This window comes from Crocodylus siamensis, chromosome 11 (genome assembly GCF_052110815.1).
Source record: "Crocodylus siamensis isolate JL-2025a chromosome 11, ASM5211081v1, whole genome shotgun sequence".
In the NCBI taxonomy this organism is placed as follows: Eukaryota; Metazoa; Chordata; order Crocodylia; family Crocodylidae; genus Crocodylus; species Crocodylus siamensis.
In genome coordinates, this window is record NC_143405.1 from 41,157,682 (window position 1) to 41,165,203 (window position 7,522).

A 7,522-nucleotide genomic window follows, 5' to 3' on the forward strand; every position below is an offset into this window, starting at 1 on the left:
GAAAATCAAGAGTAATTGCCACAAACTCCGGGAAGACCATTTCAGGCTTAACACTAGGAAAAACTTCTTTACAGTTAGGGTGTCCAGACTGTGGAATAAGCTCCCTCCAGAGGTGGTGCAATCACCTACCCTGGAAATCTTCAAGAGGAGACTGGACAGTCACCTCACTGGGGTCCCTTGACCCCAGTTGCCTTTCCTTCCTAGTGCAGGGGGGCTGCAATGATCTTGCGAGGTCCCTTCCAGCCCCTTACAATCTATGAATCTATTAACTGTTTACTCACATGAATAGTCCTTATTTGCATGAGTAGCCCTATGGCCTTCATTTGAAGTACTTACATAATTTATGGTCACATGGGTTGAGATCAGCAGCAAATCAAAGGCAGCTTCTAATGGGAACTAAACAGTATTTAAACCAGAGCTAAATATGAGGCCTGGAGAGGCAAGCTGTATGGGAAATAAACTTTAATGTCTCATCTGATTCTCCCTAGCTTTGTTCTGGTACAGTCATAAAGGTAAGGACCAAGTGAACCGCTCTGCCCAGTTTACTGAGCTGCCCCGATGAAAACATCCCACAGGTTTCTCTTCAGAGGTGTGTGATGCCAGTGGAGTTAGAAATGTTTCTTTGTATAGACACTTCTGCCTTCCCTAAGAGATAGGCACTAATCACTATCAGTAGTAAGAGATTAAAAATAAAATTGGAAGGACAAATTTTACAACACATCATGCACAGGGATTATTCAGTGTGCAAATATTATGCATAGTCAGTAAAATAAGGTCTATGATGAGCAAAGCAAATGCTTGTCACCACTTGGTGTGACACATCATGGGGCTGTTAGGAAACAAGCAGTAGATGTGAGCTATTTCTTGTTGCTATACAGTGGAGACACTGGAATACGCATGTAACTTGAGTAAATCCCAGGCATCCCATTAACAAGAACTGTCATCAACAGCCTTGCAGGCAGAAATAAGATTGATTTGAAACACTAAGGTGTAGAGAGAATCTCCCATTTTGTTTCTGCCTGATTCATCCTCCATTTTGGGAGCCATATCAGAAGCGTTCACATCAGATAATACCTGTAAATCCTGCTAACACTCCAAACCATGATTTTGACCCTACAAATTGGCCAACTATAACCATCTTTAAAGTGATCAGCACTAATTGTCCTAAGCTCATACTACATTGAAAATCAGTTACATGCCCACCCACCGAAAACCCAAGTACGTGACTTCTATCTGAAAAACCATGAGGCCAACCACTAGTTCAGCATTACATGGTCTGGTGCCCCACTATTCCCTGTGCAAATCCAGTTTACCTTGGAGTCACTCTCGATTGAACCCTCTCATACAAAGAACACATCATGGAGACAAAAGCAAAGCTGTGCATCTGGAACAACATTATACATAAGTTCACCAGCTCGCAATGGGGAGCTAGCCCCTCAGCCATCTGAACTACTGCTCTGGCTCTCAGCTTCGCCTCTGCCGAGCGTGCATGCCCTGAATGGGAGAGAGCCATACACGCTCAGTGCCTTGACCCCATTCTGAACAACAACTGCCCGTGCATCACAGGACGTCTCGAGCCTATCAACCTAAACAGTGTGTACCTGCTGGCTGGTGTCACTCTGCCTGACATCAGAAGAGCAGTGGCCAGCAGGATAAAATGATCAAGAAAAACTGAAGATGAGAGATACCTGCTGTACAACCATCCCACAGCACACAAATGCCTGAAGTCACACAGCAGTTCCCTCACCAGCACCCGAGCTCTCAATGCCGCACCCAGGATGACACGACCACAGATGTGGAATGAGAGGCTGAAGAAAATGCCTGACAGCAAAAAAACGGACATTCCAGCGGCTGAGTCCTTACCACGGGGGGCTGACAAACCACGGCAAAGGTGGTGATGTCTTAACTGCCTGCATACTGGAGTCAGATGTTCCAAAGAACTAATGAAGAAGTGGGGCTATACCACTGGTTCAACCACCTGTGACGGTGGCACAGAGCCTCAGACTCTGCGACACCTGCTGTAATGCTCACTGCTTGAAGGCACGCATACAATGAAAGACCTCGCAAAGTACAATAACCAAGCACAAGCATGTGTAAGAAAATGGTTAAATGTGGTGTAGAGACATGAGAAGAAGAAAATCCTTCATTTTCAATCTTTTCATTCCACTTTCTTACTATTTGAACACAAGGCAAAAAGTCCAGCATCAAACATCTAAGAGGTAGACACGCGTTTTTGGCAGAATCCAAAAAATGCCGCACTGCCTTCTGTTCGGACCCACCTGAAAGAACGAGGAACCCATACCTCGTACAATTCAGTGTTTGATTAACAGGCCTGTGTGCCTACAATATCTGCTGGCCCTTCAGGAGGGGGGTGCCTGGGAAGGAGAGGGGAGGAAGAAGCTATAATAGGGATGGTATGAAGAATTTTCACTCTTTTTCTGAGTAATCAGCAGGGATATAACTCTCTTGTCTTTTCAAGATGGAGCAGAAGCAGCATGGAGCTTTCTCTTACCTCTCCTGTTCAAACAGGGAGGAACAGGAGTAGCCAGAGGAATCTTCACTTACATCTTGCTCCTTGCCATCCCTAGGCGGGTGAGAGGAAAGGAGTGAACAGATAGAAAAAAAATGTCACTTCCCTCCCACTTCCACAGGGAGGAGACATTCATCTCCAAGCTCCACTGGTGTGAGGAGTGCGGGTCTGGGGGTTTCCTTAGTCTGCTTCACCCAAGCTACACAGACAAAGCAGCAACAGAGCTCTCCAGCCTCAAGGATCCCGTAACCAAGTGAGCAGGTGTATGGGTAGACACAGACATTTGCAAATGAACCTGCAATGCTTGGATCAGGCCAGATTATATGTGCATGTTCTTTTGAGCTACAGTTATGAATGAGTGCAAAGTATTTCTGGTCCCCCTAAGTGAAAGGGTCATAGAGCAGACAAGATGGACACCTTCCACCTCATCTTACCCCATTTTTCCTTAGAGTGGTAAAAGCAGAGAGACGCCACACCATTGTTTGGAAGTTAGCAATAGATAACTCTACTCTCTAGCAGAGGCATTGGCCTCATCCCTTGCACAGTTCTGATGTTTTTAGTGAGAGCTAGAAACCATTCCCACATTTATGCTTGTTGCCCTTGAATTAAACAACACCTGGAGAAATAGTCTTCAGCTATAATGGGGACCTCTCCTTCTCCACATTGGGAATGATGCTGTGCAATGTGATATGCTCAGTATTGCCAATATAGTGCTTTCAGCTATAAAGGTAGAGATTGGACAAGATTCATTTCCCTGTGCCTTTCTAGGTCAGGCTGACCCACTTTTATTTCAGAAAGAGATGGCATTTTCATTCAAACATACCTTGAAAACACACGTCTAATCTGAATGTTTGCAAGGTGCTGAAATGCTAAGTTTAGCGATGCAGGAAATTAAAATTAGATAGAAAGTTAAAATCAGTAAAAAAATTCAGAGATACATAGAGAGGGACTGTAAGTGGCTGTTTACTGGACATTTCATGGGATTCTTGGCAATTTAAATCTGACTAGAAATAGCAAAACTCCATTCTTTATAGTTTAAAGGGATATTACTAGTCATTACATATTACAAGTGCCTTTTTTCTGATCTCATACTGTTTGTGCTGGTTCAGTGCAAGAGCCAAACCTTCAAAGACAAGGCAATATAACAGGAAGGTATTCCCCAATGGATACCCTAGAGGTTGGTGTAAGGATTTCTGCCTGTATCCCTTGCGGAATACCTTCGTGTTATATTGCCTTGTCTTTGAAGGTTTGGCTCTTGCACTGAACCACTGACCAAGTTGCTGTGGTCAGTAAGGCATCCTACTGCTGCACTCCACCCTGGCTGATCCTCACCCCAAGCCAGAGGATTAGTGCCCAGCCCAGCCCAGCAGAAGCCAGCTGAGCCCAGCTACCACTTCCTGCCCCCATGGGGTCCCCTCATGCACCCCCAGCTCAGCTATGCGGGGCAGAGCCCCTGCACCGCTTCCTTCCACTGTCCAGATATCCCAGCACAGCACAGTGTAGGGAGGGGTTGGTGGAAGGTGGTGGCCCAGGCCAGCTCACTTCTTCCTGATTGACTCCCAACTTTCTGCTTCTCTCCTGCATAAAATTTCCTGTCCCAGCAGCTGGCTCTGCTCCATACACCCAGACTGGCCTGCCCCCACTCTCTGGCGCACAGTGCAGGTAAGCACCCCGCTCCACTCCAGTCCCTCCTGTGCCAGTCTCTACGTGGGTGGCCCCAGCCCCATGCCAGGATCAGGTGGCAGTAGGACACATCCCAGCCCAGCCACAGCAGCCTGCTGGGGTGGGGAATACGGGTCAGGGCAACGTTGTCTGCCCGTGGCTTGGGAGCTGGTGTCCCTGAGGCTCTGGTGTTGCTGATCAGGAGAAGCCAGGCCAGGCAGTGTGGGTGAGGTGCCACCTGCTCCAATCCTGTTCCCCTGCCTACCCCCCTCTGCCTGCAGCAATGCCGCTGAGGTTCAAAATACAAGTTCATCCAGGGTGCCATTTCCCTAAGGCCAGCTCTGGACGTACCTCTGTCAAGCCATTCTGATGAGAAGGACTTGAATCCTAGACTATGTAATCCTCACTGTGTGGTGCATCTTGTCAACTCTAACCCAGGTAAGAGGCAGTTGCATTGCTGCTCTCAGATGCAGAGGGAACAAAGGGCCAAGACAAAGCGGGTGCATCTACATGTGAGCATTTACTATGCAATAACAAAAATTACTGGACAGTATACACAGTAAATGGTGACTTACACTGACTTGAGCATAAATTTGATACCTTCATCCTGCAGGTATCGGATTTACACCCAATTAGTTACTGAGCAGTAATACATGTCTTACTGCACAGTAACATTGTGTGTGTGGACTGACTCAGGACTAACTTTAATCCCAAGTCAGCTCACGCATAGTGTTAACACACCTTAATGCCTGCACATGAAGACGCTAGCCTATTCCTAGTTACTGCATATTAATTTACTGCACAGTAAAATTAAGCCTGCATAAATGCACATGTAGACATGCCCAGGAAGTCTGAGAACAGATCCAAAGAATAGCAAATATTATGCTTATACTTTGTCATCACTATTTGAATTACCATTAAATACAAACCTCAGAAAAGACAGAATTGTGTATAATATGCAACATTCAGAGCTGGGTGGAAACTCCAGCTGCTTACACTTGAGAGAACTTTTAATGATGGAAATTGCCTGTGGAGCTTGGGTTCACCCTGAAACAGAATTCATTTCAGTGTGTAGCACAGGGCTATTACAGCCAAACAAAGAATTGACAGGAACAGTTGGAATATTCTCCCAGTTTATGCTGAGATTCCAGTCACCCCAGGTGTTCAGCTGGGCTCACTCTTGGTTGTTGGCTTGAGACTCCAAATGCCTGGAAAAATAGGAGTGAGAAGAGCCTCAGTCCCTTTCCTTTTTTTTATTGAAACTAATTTTCCAGTAATCTTTTTCCAGCTCAGGAAAAATGGTAGGAATTTTTAAGAAATGGAGAGGAGAGGAGACTGCATTTTCCCCATCAAAACAAAATGAATAAAATGTTCCGAGTATATCATACAAATTAAATATTTTGTGCATAATTTTGAATAAAACAGATCTTTTGTGTGCATGTGTTTGGCCGTGGTGGCTGGATTTTTTTTATAAAACATGCACCCCTTTTTCTGAACAGTAATTAAACACCCCCCTAATAAACTTACCTTCTGGAATGCAGGACATTTCTGGGAGACTTTGATAGGGCCTTTGGACCCTTGGGTTGCTGTGGTGCTTGGTTCTACAAAGTACTGAGCACTATAGTCAAGATCCAGCAAAACACTTCAACATGTACTTTAAGCATGGAAGTAATCCCATTGACTTCAATTAGGACTGCTTAAGTGTGAATTGATACGATTTATTGGGTTAGGAATTTTGAGTCGTTCAAGCTATTTGCAAAGATTCAGTTGATGTGTTCTGAGATAAAATATTTCACAATGCTAGTCAAAATGTAACAATCCACACTAAACAAAGGGCATATACCAATTCCAAAATGAGTTCATTTGGGGTTTTAACATTGGATTCCAATGTGGTCAAGGTTAGGCCCCAAATCATGAAACTAACATAAGGAAACCACACCTCTTCTGTCTGTAGTTGATAAAACAAAACTATTTTAACCTGAATCACAAGGTTTGTTCTGACTGTTCCTCATGAAGACAAGAGCAGACTGTACCACTCATTACATTCCATATTAATCAAACGCAGCATTATACTGATGCATGTCTTGGTAACATGTAATTGGATCTGTTAAAAATATTATTAAACTGCTTGCCTACAGCATTCTCAGAAGGGATACATATGTTAGCAGACTGTTTCTGATTGCTACGGGTTTTATAGCTCTTACTCTAATTTTACTGTAGCTGTGTAACATTCTGCCTGAATTGAAAAACTTGGTGCAACAACCTTGAAGCACAAAGAGAAGTTTGAACACAGATATCTGACAATAGAATTCAAAGACTTAGTGCTTGTAGAATTAGTATGTTCCTTGCATAAATGTAAGAGGTTCATAAAATTGGTGAGAGTAAACTACAAACTGTTTCCCAGCTCTGATTATGGGAAGACACTGTTTCACTTATTCATTTATTCTAGCCAGCTGAAGATATATTCAAAGTAAATTGCATTCTAAATTACTGTTTCATTATGTATAGTGTATATAGAAAACTCCCTTAGAAAGATAATGCAAAACAAAGCTGAACACTTTTTAATTCAAGCTATTATCCTTCCCAGTGCCAGTTCTTCTTCTTATTTTTGTGGTTTTTTTCCCCTTTTTTAATTTATCATGTGCATTTCTTTGGTGCTAATGCAAAGCTCTTTGTTAAACCTGCCATTAAGGATAGTGCTAATGAAGGTAATTAAACCTAAAGACTGTCAGCAGTTACTAAAAATTGCCATTTAGATTATTTGGTAATTCTAGTACCTTAGTATCTATTTTACAATGTACAACATAGTCTTGTGTTAGATGGGAAAAGCAGTACCTGAAGCAATCTTATTACTAATTTGTAACTAATGGGGCAGAAAACTTGCACTTTCCATTGGCTACAGGATTTACTTCAGTGAATGGTTTCCTTTCCATAGTTCCGCACTTTGACAGAGGATAGGAATATTAAAGTCATCGCAAGTGAAAGGATGAAATTGCTCCAGGAACCTCACCAGCAAACCAAAGGCAACTGTGAGGAAGGAAGCGAGAATTGTGATGAGTATTTCTAGCTCTCAGTCTCAGTTCTGCTTGTAGCACTTTCAATTACCAGCTCTAGCATGACCTTCTGGGTCAGACATATCGTAGACTAAGCAGGTGCAAAGCTCATGAATGACAGTGGAACCGACTCATGGGAAATATGAATAGTGGCATAAACTGCACACTGGGAGTTCACTGGTGTTTGTGCGGGCACGCATTAAATGGTACCCCTAATATTAATGGGGACAATTCTGTTAGGGTACATCTATACTGGGCGCGTCTCCACAAGATGCTT